The sequence below is a fragment of the Bubalus kerabau genome, chromosome 9, assembly GCF_029407905.1.
Source record: "Bubalus kerabau isolate K-KA32 ecotype Philippines breed swamp buffalo chromosome 9, PCC_UOA_SB_1v2, whole genome shotgun sequence".
NCBI classification, from domain to species: domain Eukaryota; kingdom Metazoa; phylum Chordata; class Mammalia; order Artiodactyla; family Bovidae; genus Bubalus; species Bubalus kerabau.
The window spans coordinates 22,861,528-22,874,172 of record NC_073632.1 but is presented as its reverse complement, the minus strand read 5'-3'; the positions used below and the strand labels follow the sequence as shown (position 1 = coordinate 22,874,172).

Sequence of the window (12,645 nt, the reverse complement as noted above, 5' to 3'; positions counted from 1 at the left end):
GCATCAAGGGAAGACTATTCTCCAGTTTTGGTGGGTGGGCTCCTTGTCGCAGTGGCTTGCGGGCTCTTGGGTGAGCAGGCTTCAGAATTTGTGGCATACCGGCTTAGTTGTTCTGAGGCATGTGGGATCTTCCTGGACCAGGAATTGAACCCGTGTCCCCTGCACTGGCAAGTGGATTCTTAACCACTAGACCACCAGGGAAGTCCAAATTCATGACTCTTAGAAGGCAGCTGCTGCTGCTGCTAAGTCACTTCAGTCATATCCGACTTTGGGCGACCCCATAGACAGCAGCCCACCAGGCTCCCCCGTCCCTGGGATTCCCCAGGTAAGAACACTGGAGTGGGTTGCCATTGCCTTCTCCAATGCATGAAAGTGAAAAGTGAAAGGGAAGTTGCTCAGTCCTATCCAACTCTTCGCGACCCCATGGACTGTAGCCCACCAGGCTCCTCCATCCATGGGATTTGCCAGGCAAGAGTACTGGAGTGGGGTGCCATCACCTTCTCCGCTTAGAAGGCAGAGCTAAGATCAATTGTTACTTTTGCTTTTTTCTAGGAGGTAGGGTAAAAGAGAGATGAAGAGACAGAGGGAAGAAGAGAGGGAGAGAGAAAGAGAAGGAAACTTCATTTAAAGCAGTCTTACACTTTTCTCATTTTGGGGGTGACTTTCAGCTTTAATTTTCTACAGCGTCATAGGAGTTGAGATGCGCTCAAGTAAGCAGAACACAGTGCTGTGAAAACCTAATCCTTCCACAAAGCATTTTCAACTCTATTATCTCATTTGATCTCAATAAGAATGTGGGTGTCATTATCTATAATTTATAATGAGGAAACAGGCCCAGAAGGGTTAATGGGTTGGCCAGATGTCATCTTAGGCCTTCTGATGCTTGATCCTGGGCACTTAACACTGCCCATCCTCCCGCCTTCTGTGGCTGCCAGGTCCCCCATTAAGAGAATGTTTTTAAGCACTTAAAACGGAGCTGGGATTCTCCTGAGTTTCTGAACCCTGGAAAATTATATTTCTGGAAGTGGGAAAACAATAACTTTTTTTTTTTTTTTGAGGAGAGGATGACTTAAGAGTGAGGTCGCTGTTTTCCTTCTTGTTTTTGTTAGGCTCTTAGCTTGCCTAAGCCTCGAGGGGAACACTAACAATTGAATGAGATGAAGCCTTTGTTTGGTGCCCTTAGTACCAGACATATTATTTGCAACTTACCCTAAACCAGGGGATCTGATCTGTTCCTGTTCTAATCTGTGTGTGCCCTCAGATAAGGAAACCCCTGGGGTAAAGAGAAATAGAAAACATACAAAACTCAAATTAAAAACAATCGAGCATGCTTGAGCTTACCATTTATGGGCTGAGAAAAATCACCTTTGCATTTCAAAGCAAAAGATGAAATTTTCCAGAGCACCACCATTACTAAAAATAGCTTCACCACTGCCAGAAATGTGGTTATTATTCAGCCTATTAATGTTTATTGTGTCAGGAGACAGAATATATTAGTCCAAATTTTTAAGCTGCCCCCAGAATACGGCTATTGACCTGAGTGGGAGGTACAACATAATCTAAGAAATCATTACAAAGGAATGTCATCAGCTTATTTCTTCCAGACCTGGTGGCTTATGTGAAGCTTATGGTTTTTCTAGACTCTAATAATTTCTGTAGAAGGCTGTTATATCATGGTAGACTGTGGACTGTATTTAGTTGGTGGTATAGCCAGATATAGTTCTAGAGCCTAGGTATGCAAAATAAAAGTCCACACACCTGGGACAAAGAAATTAGTCAGAAGGCTACAAAGAAATGCATTTTGCTCTCCCTTAACCTTTGTGAATACAGAAGACCTTACCTTACACAAGATGTATTCCTGAGCAGCAATAAATAAGGAAAGGGTGTAAAATATTTGTAGGAGAGGCAGTGGAGGAAAAGAGAAATGAAGAACTTGATATTGTAAGGAATGCCATGGTGAATTCATTTGCAAAGCAAGTAATCCACCCCCCATGTGCATTTCTATGCACACACATGCAAACATAAGTACATGGACTTGTAAATGTAGATTTCACAATACTAAACTTGTTAAAAATGAGAGTGTTCCTTTATTTAGAGCTCCTGTCACAGGAGGGTGAGTGTGTGTTGTAGCTGAGAGTGGGAGGCAGTCGGCATCAGCAAATGTGAGTGGGTTGGTGGAAATGGGACAGCTATGTAGCAGGTTTGCCACACTAGAGACAAGGGGGGGAAAAAACGTCTGTCTGAAAAAAGATCTGGTGCTGAGAAGAGAGGCAGAGAGTTTAGGGACCCACAGCTCAGCCTGTATGCTCTGCAGCTTGATGAGTATTTTATGAGCTTTTAGCGAGTTGTCTCCCAGAGCTTCAAAGGCTACCTATCACCCTCCCTTTATGAAGCAGCTGTGGAATGACTCAAACACCTTCCTCTGCTGGTGGTGGTCCAAGATTCTATAAAGTATCAGGGCTGACAAGCAGCTCTGAGGTGTCTACCCACCTCCTTTATGTTACAAATGTGAAACTGACACTCAAATGAGTTAGGTGACTTGCCCAAGGTGGCACAGCAATTTAGTTAACATTTACTCCAAATCTAGCTTCCCTTTCTCTCAGTCCAGTGTCCCTCCTTTAATAGTCTTTTCCAATCAGTGGATGTGAAAGTGGGGTATCCAGGACCTTTATATTTATTCTTCTGTCTCCAGGATTTCTTTCAGGTAGACTCACTAAGAGGTGCAGGTTTGATGCTTGGGTCAGGAAGATCACCTGGAGGAAGGTATAGAAACCCACTCCAGTGTTCTTGCCTGGAGAATCCCATGGACAGAGGAGCCTGGTGGGCTACAATCCATGTGGTCGCCAAGAGCTGGACATGACTAAAGCGACTTCTGTTGCCTGTAGGAGATGTACCTTGGAAGTGACTTGCAGGCAAAGGAGGAGATGCAGTTTTACTCATACGCTTCATGCCAATTTTCTCTTTCTCAAACTTCTTTGTGATCTCTCTCATTCTCTTCATCTCTGCAGCCAGGGTTCTGAACACTACAGACAATTTTCTGTGTTTTCTGCTATCAGTGCTCTGTGGCCTTTGGAATCTGTTGTATGTAATCTGTGGGAATCTGTTGAATCAACCTTATAGACAGAATGACCTTTATTGTTAGCGCTGGCTTTTTGCAAAATTTGCGAACTTGCTGGGTTTTCCTTGTTGTTGTTCCTGTTTGTCTGCTTGCTTTTTGCCAGGAAGGAGGTGTCCAGGGAACTCCTGAAGTTCACCCTAAAGGTGTACGTTAGAAATGGAGTTGCCCCTCGCAGGGATTTTTGCATTTTAAGGAGTCTTGTCTGGAACTGGTGATGTCATGCCCCTGGTCGTCAACAGGGACAGCCTTCCAGACTTTTCAAGCCACACCTTAGCAGATGCAAGCTTGTCATTTCAGCACAATGTCAGACAGCATTGCCTGCATAGAAGCAGCTGGAATAGTTTCCATGATTACACTTCTGTCCTCGACTGCTTCCAGTAACATGTACTTTCTAATAAATTGAAACATTTTTACTTTCTGGGTGAAAAACTGGTTACATTTTTCCCAGACTAAACTGAAAATAATGAAATAGTACTCCCAGGCCATCATTTGGGCATCATGATTAATTTCCCCTTGTATTTGTCCAAAAATAGCACTTTTAAGAAGCCAGTCAATTTGGCTGAACTAAAAACAACCAAAGTTCAAAGGAAATGGTACTCACATCAAAAAGCCATAATACAGAATACTTGGCAGAAGGATATTCTTGTAGGATAATTCAAAAAGAGAATACTAATTATTTTTCTTGATGCAAAAAATAGCTAGCTTTTTTATACAGTAAACTCCCTTGACATAGCCACTCAAATACTGTTAGAAAAACACAAAACTCAAATTGGGTTTCATCATTTTTTTCCCTCTCGTCTATGTAGGTAGTTCTCTTCTACCTGTGTATAAGGAGGATCAGAGAATAGGCTTATTAGATAATGTAATTCGACAAGGCACCCCTGAAACAGTGCACCTCATATTGGGACTTAAACCCATGTCCTGGGACTCAGACCTGGGCAAAACGCTGCGTGGGACTCCGACCCACAGTCATTTAATTGGGATCACTCATCTGCTGTCTGGACTTCCTGAGGCTCAGGTGCTTTGTGTCTCAGCATAGAAGGAATTCAGCAAGAGGCAAAGTGATAGAAAAGATATAGATTTATTAATATAGGTTGCTTGTAAGAGACGCAAGTGGGCAGGTTGGGGAGCTCTGCCCTGAGGATTAAGTGGGCTACAGTTTTATAGTCAAAGGAAGCGGGGAAGGGGGAAGACCACTTTCTTCAAGGAGTGAGGCTTCTAGATACGAAGGAGGAGCTAGGGATATATCAGGCAGGAGAGTGTCTGACCCTATGAGGTCAAACTAGGATTTTCATTGTTGTTGTTCAGTCACCAAGTTGTGTCTGACTCCTTGTGACCTCATGGACTGCAGCACTCCAGGCTTCCCTGGCTCTCACCATCTCCCAAGTTTGCCCAGGTTTGCCCAAGTTCATATCCATTGAATCGGTGATGCCATCCAACCATGTCATCCTCTGTTGTCCTCTTCTCTTTCTGCCTTCAATCTTTCCCAGCATCGAGATCTTCTCCAATGAGTTGGCTGTTCGCATCGGGTGGTCAAAGTATTGGAGCTTCAGCTTCAGCCTCAGTCCTTCCAATGAGTACTCAGGGTTAATTTCCCATCTAGCATAACTCAGACTTTTATTTTTGGCTTTATAGTTAAGCAAGGCTGTTTCATTCCATGACATTCCAACAGTTTTCTTGAGTGATCATTAACTTATAGTGGTCTTCCAAGTTTCCTAGGTTTCCCTCTCTATCTATAGTCCCCTCCTGGGACTTCTGTAGCTACCCATGTAATAACTACCATTGTTGTTCAGTTGCTCAGTCGTGTCTGATTCTTTATGACCCCATGGACTGCAGCGTGCCAGGCCTCCCTGTCCTTTGTCAACTCCTGGAGCTTGATCAAACTCAGGTCCATTGAGTGGGTGATGCCATCCAACCATCTCATCATCTGTTGCCCCCTTCTCCTCCTGTCTTCAGTCTTTCCCAGCATCAAGGTCTTTTTCAACGAGTTGGGTCTTTACATCAGATGGCTAAGTATTGGAGCTTCAGCTTCAATATCAGTCCTTCCAATGAACATTCAGGACTGAATTCCTTTAGGATTGACTGGTTGGATCTCCTTGCAGTCCAAGGGACTCTCAAGAGTCTTTGCCAACACCACAGCTCAAAGACATCAATACCATATTCTATCCTTATCACCACCATTCCCCCTGGGCTTTGGTGTTCGCCAGGCTGAGTCAGAGGCAATTACCACACACAGAAATCTTCCTTCATTTGGATGCCTGGCAGAAGAAGTTGTTGTATTTCCAAGGTAATTTATGAAATCGATAATATGCTTGTGGATTGTTAGAAGTTCCCTCTATTCTCTCCTTGGGGGTTCCAGCCATTTTCTTTATTGTTAACTCTCTCTCTTTTTTTTAACCTCTCTACTACCTACTATAGGTGAGCCCTCTGTCCACTGTCTTTTTCTCACCAACAGAGTTTATTCATTCTTAGTGAAAGTGAAGTCACTCAGTCATGTCCGACTCTTTGCGACCCCAGGGACTGTAGCCTGCCAGGCTCCTCCATCCATGGGGTTTTCCAGGCAAGAGTATTGGAGTGGGTTGCCATTTCCTTCTCCAGGGGATCTTCCTGACTCAGGGATCAAACCCAGGTCTCCCAAATTGCAGGCAGACACTTTACTGTCTGAGCCACTAGGGAAGCCAGTCATTCTTAGGGCTTTAATTAACTAATTTAAAATCGATTGATCTTGCACTACTGGAAGCCTGAAAAATGCAAAAGTGAGTAATAATAATACTCGTAGCTAAAATTTGATGAGCTCCTGCTATGTGCCAAGCATGGTTTTTGGCATGGTTTTTCCTCATGGCAGTCATGAGGAAAGAGCTCATGATCTGGTAGGACAGATGAGAATGTATATTTTTTAGGGTAGCTGCAATGCAAATTGCTGTTGTCATTGTTCAGTCACCAAGTCGCCTGGTGCTGTTGTTCAGTCACCAAGTCGTTCCTGACTCTGCAACCTTATGGACGGCAGCACGCCAGGCTTCCCTGTCCTTCACCGTCTCCTGGAGTTTGCTCAGATTCAGGTCCATTGAGTTGGTAATATGATCTAACTATCTCTTCCCCTGCTGCAAAGCATATTAGGGAGTACAAACATGGGAAAGATTGTGAAAATCCCAGGAGATGAGTTAAGAAAAGCTTCACTGAAGAATTAGATCTCCAAGAATTGTAGGTCTTGGACAGGCACAGAGGAGCATAGGCACTAACTTGGCAGAATCAAACAGATAGCAGGTGGACAAGTATGGGTTATGTTCATGGTGAATGGTCTCCCTTCTGTGGAGAAGTATTTGGTGGAGGTAAAACTACAGCTCTATTTGGAGACCACAAATAAGGCATCTGAAAAACAACAGTCAGAAGGTGTGAGGATCCCAGAGGAGTGGAGGATGCAGAAGCCAAAGGAGTCAAGATTGTCAAGAAGAGGAGAGAAATTGTGTCAGTCAAATCAACAGAAAATTTCAGCTGGATGTGATTGAAAGGTGTTTGTTGGGTTTATGGGTCTGGAGGTCATTGGGAACATTTGCTGGAGAAGTTTCACTGAGTGTGAGTCTATTGTCAGTAGTTTGAGAAGTGAAGGGAAGTTAAAGAAATAGAGTAACATGTTCTAATGAAAATCCATGAATTTTTGTCTTGAAGAGTTAATCGGATCTTTTTTTTTGGACCCAGGCAAATAAGCCAAATTTCCCTTCTCTTTCACACTGTAGTAAATCATTTGTCTGGCACAGAGTATGCTGTTCGTACATTTGTTGACCTCCTGCTTTGAAATCACCATGTTGCTTTGCTCTACTTCTGGGCTTTAAGTGAGACATGGGAGTATTAAAAAGTAAAAGACTGAAACAGTGTGACTTGAATGAAAAATCCTGCGGGGAAATGTTTGGTACTTGACCTTATTAGCATTAACTCCGAGCTGTAGCTTACTCCCTGCCTGTGTGCTTGCGTGCCAAGTCGCTTCAGTCGTGTCTGACTATAGCCCACCAGGCTCCTCTGTCCATGGGATTCTCCAGGCCAGAATACTGGAGTGGGTTGCCATTGCCTCCCCCAGGGGATCTTCCCGACCCAAGGATTGGAACCCACGTCTCTTGCATCTCCTGCATTGGCAGGTGGGTTCTTTACCACTAGCGCCACGTGGGAGGCCCCCTGTCTGTGTACTTCCCACTTTCTGGGCTGTTATGGTGGCTACAGTCAGCCAATGTAGATATTATTTGGAAAACCTTGGGTAATGAAGGAGGAGAACGATAGAACGGTAGCTAGAAGGAAACTCAAGTGAAGGGAGTATTTTGAATGATGAAACAGACTTTACTGTGTTTTATGGGTTAAAGGGTTATGGGACCAAAAAGGAGCAGGGTCAAAGATACAGAAAACAGCAAGGATTTGTGATGAACCAAAGTCTTAAAGGAGGCAGGAGGGAGGGAATTAAAAGTATGGTTTGGAGGCTGACCTTGGGGTTTGCCCTTGAAAACTAGGGTGAGACTTCCTCTTCTGTGACAGAGAGAAGGAAGAATGGGTGGGGATAAATACACCATTTGTAGAGGAAGGGTGGGCAACTGGGGGAGTTATGCCCAAAGCCTCAGTTTTCACAGCAAGGAAAAGACAGTGATATGCTACTGAAAGCAACGAGACCAAACCCAAGCCATGGTCTTAAGGATAATGATGTACAGCTGCATTGCTACCCAGGGCAATGTTAGCGGAAGGAGATTGTGGACAAACAGGAACAGTAATGAGTGGAGTTGAGGACTCAGCCAGTAGAAAGACCAGGTGTGTGCAGTGGATTAGATGCCTGAGTGTACAGGGGCGCTATAGCTTATAGCTCTGGATCTGGGGCTGAAGTCATCCCCATGGATACAGTGGAGAGACAGAAGTGAAAGGAAGTGGCATGTGTTGGTGAGACGGCGTCCAGCAAGGAAGTGATATTGGGAAGAGTGAGCACGTCCATGGGAAGACAGGCCAAAGAGGGCTGGAGAGACGAAGCTGGGCTATTCGCACTTAAATTTTCTGTGCGGTGTGGGTTTTACTAATGTACAGTCTTGGGTGCGGTCCTGGGAGTGGAAGTGAAGGCAGTTGGAATGAATGAGGTCAAGGAATGGTGAAGTTAGGATATTGGCTAAAGTCATGAGTGTTGAAACCTCTTAGGATGATGGTGGGATTTGGAGTGGAGAGCTAGTCTGTATCATGTAGTAAGTATGAGGGTTGGGGAGCAGAAGGTCAGCAGATAATTGCTGCCAGACTATTTTCTGTAAAGTGCTTCTCTGATCATGTCATGCAGGTGCTTAGGAATTTACAAGAGATCTCTAGACCTTATCAGATTGAAATCTAAATTGATCAGACTGGTCTGTAAAAATCTATTTATTAACAGGCTTCCCCTTAACCGTGAAAGCGTATCTTTTATGTTCCTTAACTTGACCCTGCCTATCAAACCAGGCAGTCTCCAATTGTCCCCCTGCCCTGATCTAGACACTCACATGTACAATCTCAAATACTATTACCATCCCAGTGTTTTTCCCCTGGCTTCTCTATATTTCTCCACCTTAAGACTACTTACAGAACAGATACTGAAGATCTTTACGAAAACTGAGGACATGTATTGTCCTTGTTCTATCCTACACTTCCCTCATGTACTAGTCAATATTCCTGTTTTTCCTTTTTAAATTAAAGATTTAAATTTTTTATAGCAGTTTTGGGGTCACAGTAAAATTGAGAGGAAGGTACAGTGATGTTCATACACGCCCTCTGCCCCACCCCACATGCATACCCTCCCGTATTATCAACATCCCCCAGTACGGTTGGGCATATTACACCTGATAAATCTACATGGACACATCGTAACCACCCAAGGCCTGTAGTTTACCTTAGGGCTCACTTTTGGTGTGTACGTTGGTTTGGAAAATGTATGATGATATGTGGGCCTCCCAGGTGGTGCTAGTGGTAAAGAACCTGCCTGCCAGTGCAGGAGATACAGAGATGTGGGTTTGGTCCCCGGGTTGGGAAGATCTGCTGGAGGAGGGCACGGCAACCCACTCCAGTATCCTTGCCTGGAGAATCCTATGGACAGAGGAGCCTAGCAGTCTATAGTCCATGGGGTCACAAAGAGTCAAACACAACAGAAACGACTTAGCATGCATAATGTTACGTATCTACCATTATTAGCACCTTACAGAATATTTTCTCTGCTCTAAAAATCCTCTGGGCTCCATCTATTCATCTCTCCCCCAACCTTACACAAATTTCTTTTAGTTCCAATCACATACACATTTCCCATGTGTTTTATGTACTTAATTATATCCGTTGCCTGAAACAGCTTGAGAGAAGGGGTTGTGTCTTCTGCTTCTCTCCTGAGCCTCATTGCACCTAGAAAAGGGCTGGACATCATTGTTTATCTACTGTTAACTAATGATTGTTCTCAGAATATCCTAATATTTGTACGTCCTATGAGGCAGTCATAAGATTATTTTTTTAATGTCTGCAAAAGACTTTGAACTATATAAAGCGTGAGTTCTTAGTATACACAGTGTTATTGATTTAATAGTAATGGTCCCAAATGTTTATGATATTCCTACTACAATACTATGATTCTACCTTTCTGTCATCTTTAACAAGAGATCTCATAACTCCACTGGGGATGCTAATAGTCAATTCAGATGAAATTGATAGGCTTATCCTACAAGAGTGCCATTTATCATTTCTTTCCTTAGAGATGGCTTTTCTTTTCCTGAGTTCCATTTGTCACATGGTAGGACTTCCCATGGAATCTCTGCACTTCTGAAGAATGAGGTTTTTAGTTCCTCTGCTGGCTTTTGAAATTGATGACTCACCTGTACTTAATATGCTCCATCTTTAGAATCTGGGGCTGAGGTCACTCTGAGAAAGGCTGCCCAGTGAAATCTTACACCACTAAAATGGTCAGCATGCTGAGAATGGTATGTCTTTGCTAAGTTTAGGAGGCAGCAAAGAGATAGGTTGCTCTCTGATTAAAATCAGGACCAGATCTGATCTTTGTTGAATGTGATGGTTCAGAATCTCATGTATCCAGTAGTATTGTTAGTATTTTGGCAAAGAGCTTGGCCGCTGATTTTCACTGTTAGGCAGAATATTTTTAGTGCTCCTATTAGAATCAGAAATTTGCCTTCTCTGTAGTGAGAATAAGACCCTCATTGATGCTATAGGGGAGAAGCGTGATTTTATGAGAAATGTAATAATAATAATAAAGGAAATGCCCTGTAAAATAAATCTTTTATTATTTATGACATTCTGGACATTGGGAAATACTATACAGGAGTAGTATGTGAAAGACACAGAATTCTCCTATAAATGACTATAGCCTGTATTTTTTTTTTCAGTGAAACTGACCTCATTTGTAAACAAACTACATCTTAATATCCAACTCACCTATGTAAATATTTCTCAATTATTTGGAGTATGTTCTCCAGTGAAATCAGAGTTTGTATCAGTTCAGTTCAGTTCAGTCGCTCAGTCGTGTCTGACTCTTTGCGACCTCATGAATCGCAGCACGCCAGGCCTCCCTGTCTATCACCAACTCCCGGAGTTCACTCAGACTCACGTCCATCGAGTCAATAATGCCATCCAGCCATCTCATCCTCTGTCGTCCCCTTCTCCTCCTGCCCCCAATCCCTCCCAGCATCAGAGTCTTTTCCAATGAGTCAACTCTTCACATGAGGTGGCCAAAGTACTGGAGTTTCAGCTTTAGCATCATTCCTTCCAAAGAAATCCCAGGGCTGATCTCCTTCAGAATGGACTGGTTGGATCTCCTTGCAGTCCAAGGGACTCTCAAGAGTCTTTTCCAACACCACAGTTCAAAAGCATCAATTCTTCGGCACTCAGCCTTCTTCACAGTCCAACTCTCACATCCATACATGACCACAGGAAAAACCATAGCCTTGACTAGACGAACCTTTGTTGGCAAAGTAATGTCTCTGCTTTTGAATATGCTATCTAGGTTGGTCATAACTTTCCTTCTAAGGAGTAAGCGTCTTTTAATTTCATGGCTGCAGTCACCATCTGCAGTGATTTTGGAGCCCAAAAAAATAAAGTCTGACACTGTTTCCACTGTTTCCCTATCTATTTCCCATGAAGTGATGGGACCAGATGCCATGATCTTCATTTTCTGAATGTTGAGCTTTAAGCCAACTTTTTCACTCTCCACTTTCACTTTCATCAAGAGGTTTTTTAGTTCCTCTTCACTTTCTGCCAGATCACTGTAATGAGAAAAATGCATTGAATGGAGTAAGATTTGGGGCATAATAGATGTGTGATTCCAGGAAAGATGTCAGTTAGAATACTGACAGGTCAGAAGTTCAGGGGAGAGATCAGGTCTAGACCTGTGGTGTCCCAAAGAGCTTTTTATGAAGAAGGAAATGTTTTATATCTATTCTGTCCTGTACGGTAGCCACTAGCCACGGGGGGCTTTTCAGGATTTGAAATATGGCTAAGATGGCTGAAGAACAGAAATTTAAACTTTATTTAATATAATTAATTTAAATAGCCACATGTAATGGCTACATCACGGAAATGGGGCAACAGACAGGGCCCTCACCTGGAGAGATAGTCGTTGAAGCCAAGGGATAGAGAAAGAAGAAAAAGTCAAGTCCAAAGACAGACACTGCCTTAGAGAACAACTATGATTAAGATGGCGTACAATATGACAGTTCAATGTAACTCAAAGCAATTGCTTTGCATAGTTAACTTGGTAACAAGGCCATCATTCACATGAAACCTATACAGTGGACTTCACTGGAAACCACTTCTTTGCTTTGTCTTGTCATCCTGATGCACTGCAAGGCGTGGATATAGTTACATATCTAATCCAATTGCAAATAGAAATTAATAATAGATATTGCTAAATAAATTACTGCATGGCAAATTAAAAAAAAAAAAAAAAAAGATGGGGAGAGAGAAAAGAATTGGCCAAAAACGAAGAGAGGGCATGATTAAAGTTAAAGGAAGACAGACCTCAACCACCTGAACCTGGTGCCTTGTGGGTGCCAAGGAGAGCACTTCAGGAAGAAGACTTAGAGAGCAGCCCTTTATTGAGCCAGCATTCAAAAGGTGCGGCTTTAAAGGAATGGTGAGTGTTGGTGTCAGATTGCTGGTGTCTGGAAGTGCCTGGGCCAGCTTTGCTCTTGAGAAGTTTGTGGATGGGGAAAGATGGTGGGGCTGGCCATCAGGATAGTAGGGGTGGGGGGAGGCTTATTGTTTGTTTTGTTCTGTCTTGGAAGGGAACACCTAAACAGGTTTGTAGGTGTTAGACACAGAGGTCTTCCCCAAATATTTCCCCCCAACACCGTCCCTTGCTCCTTTGATTCATAACTCCCGGATGCTCTGGTCTTCTCTCTTACTTACACAATGGAAGTCTTCTCAAGTTCTCTCCATCCTCCCCCATCTCCACCCTTCACCTTCCCTTTCTCCCCTTCCCCTTCATGCAGAGAGAAAAGGAAAGTGAAGTCGCTCAGTCATGTCCAACTCTTTGGAACCCTATGGACTGC

At 43.4% G+C, this 12,645-nt stretch overlaps 1 protein-coding gene across 3 annotated transcripts in view; it reads left to right on the top strand.

Annotated features, from left to right (window-relative positions):
* Positions 1-12,645, top strand: part of FILIP1 (filamin A interacting protein 1) — a 214,512-nt gene that overhangs the window by 96,410 nt on the left and 105,457 nt on the right. The window lies entirely within an intron of this gene.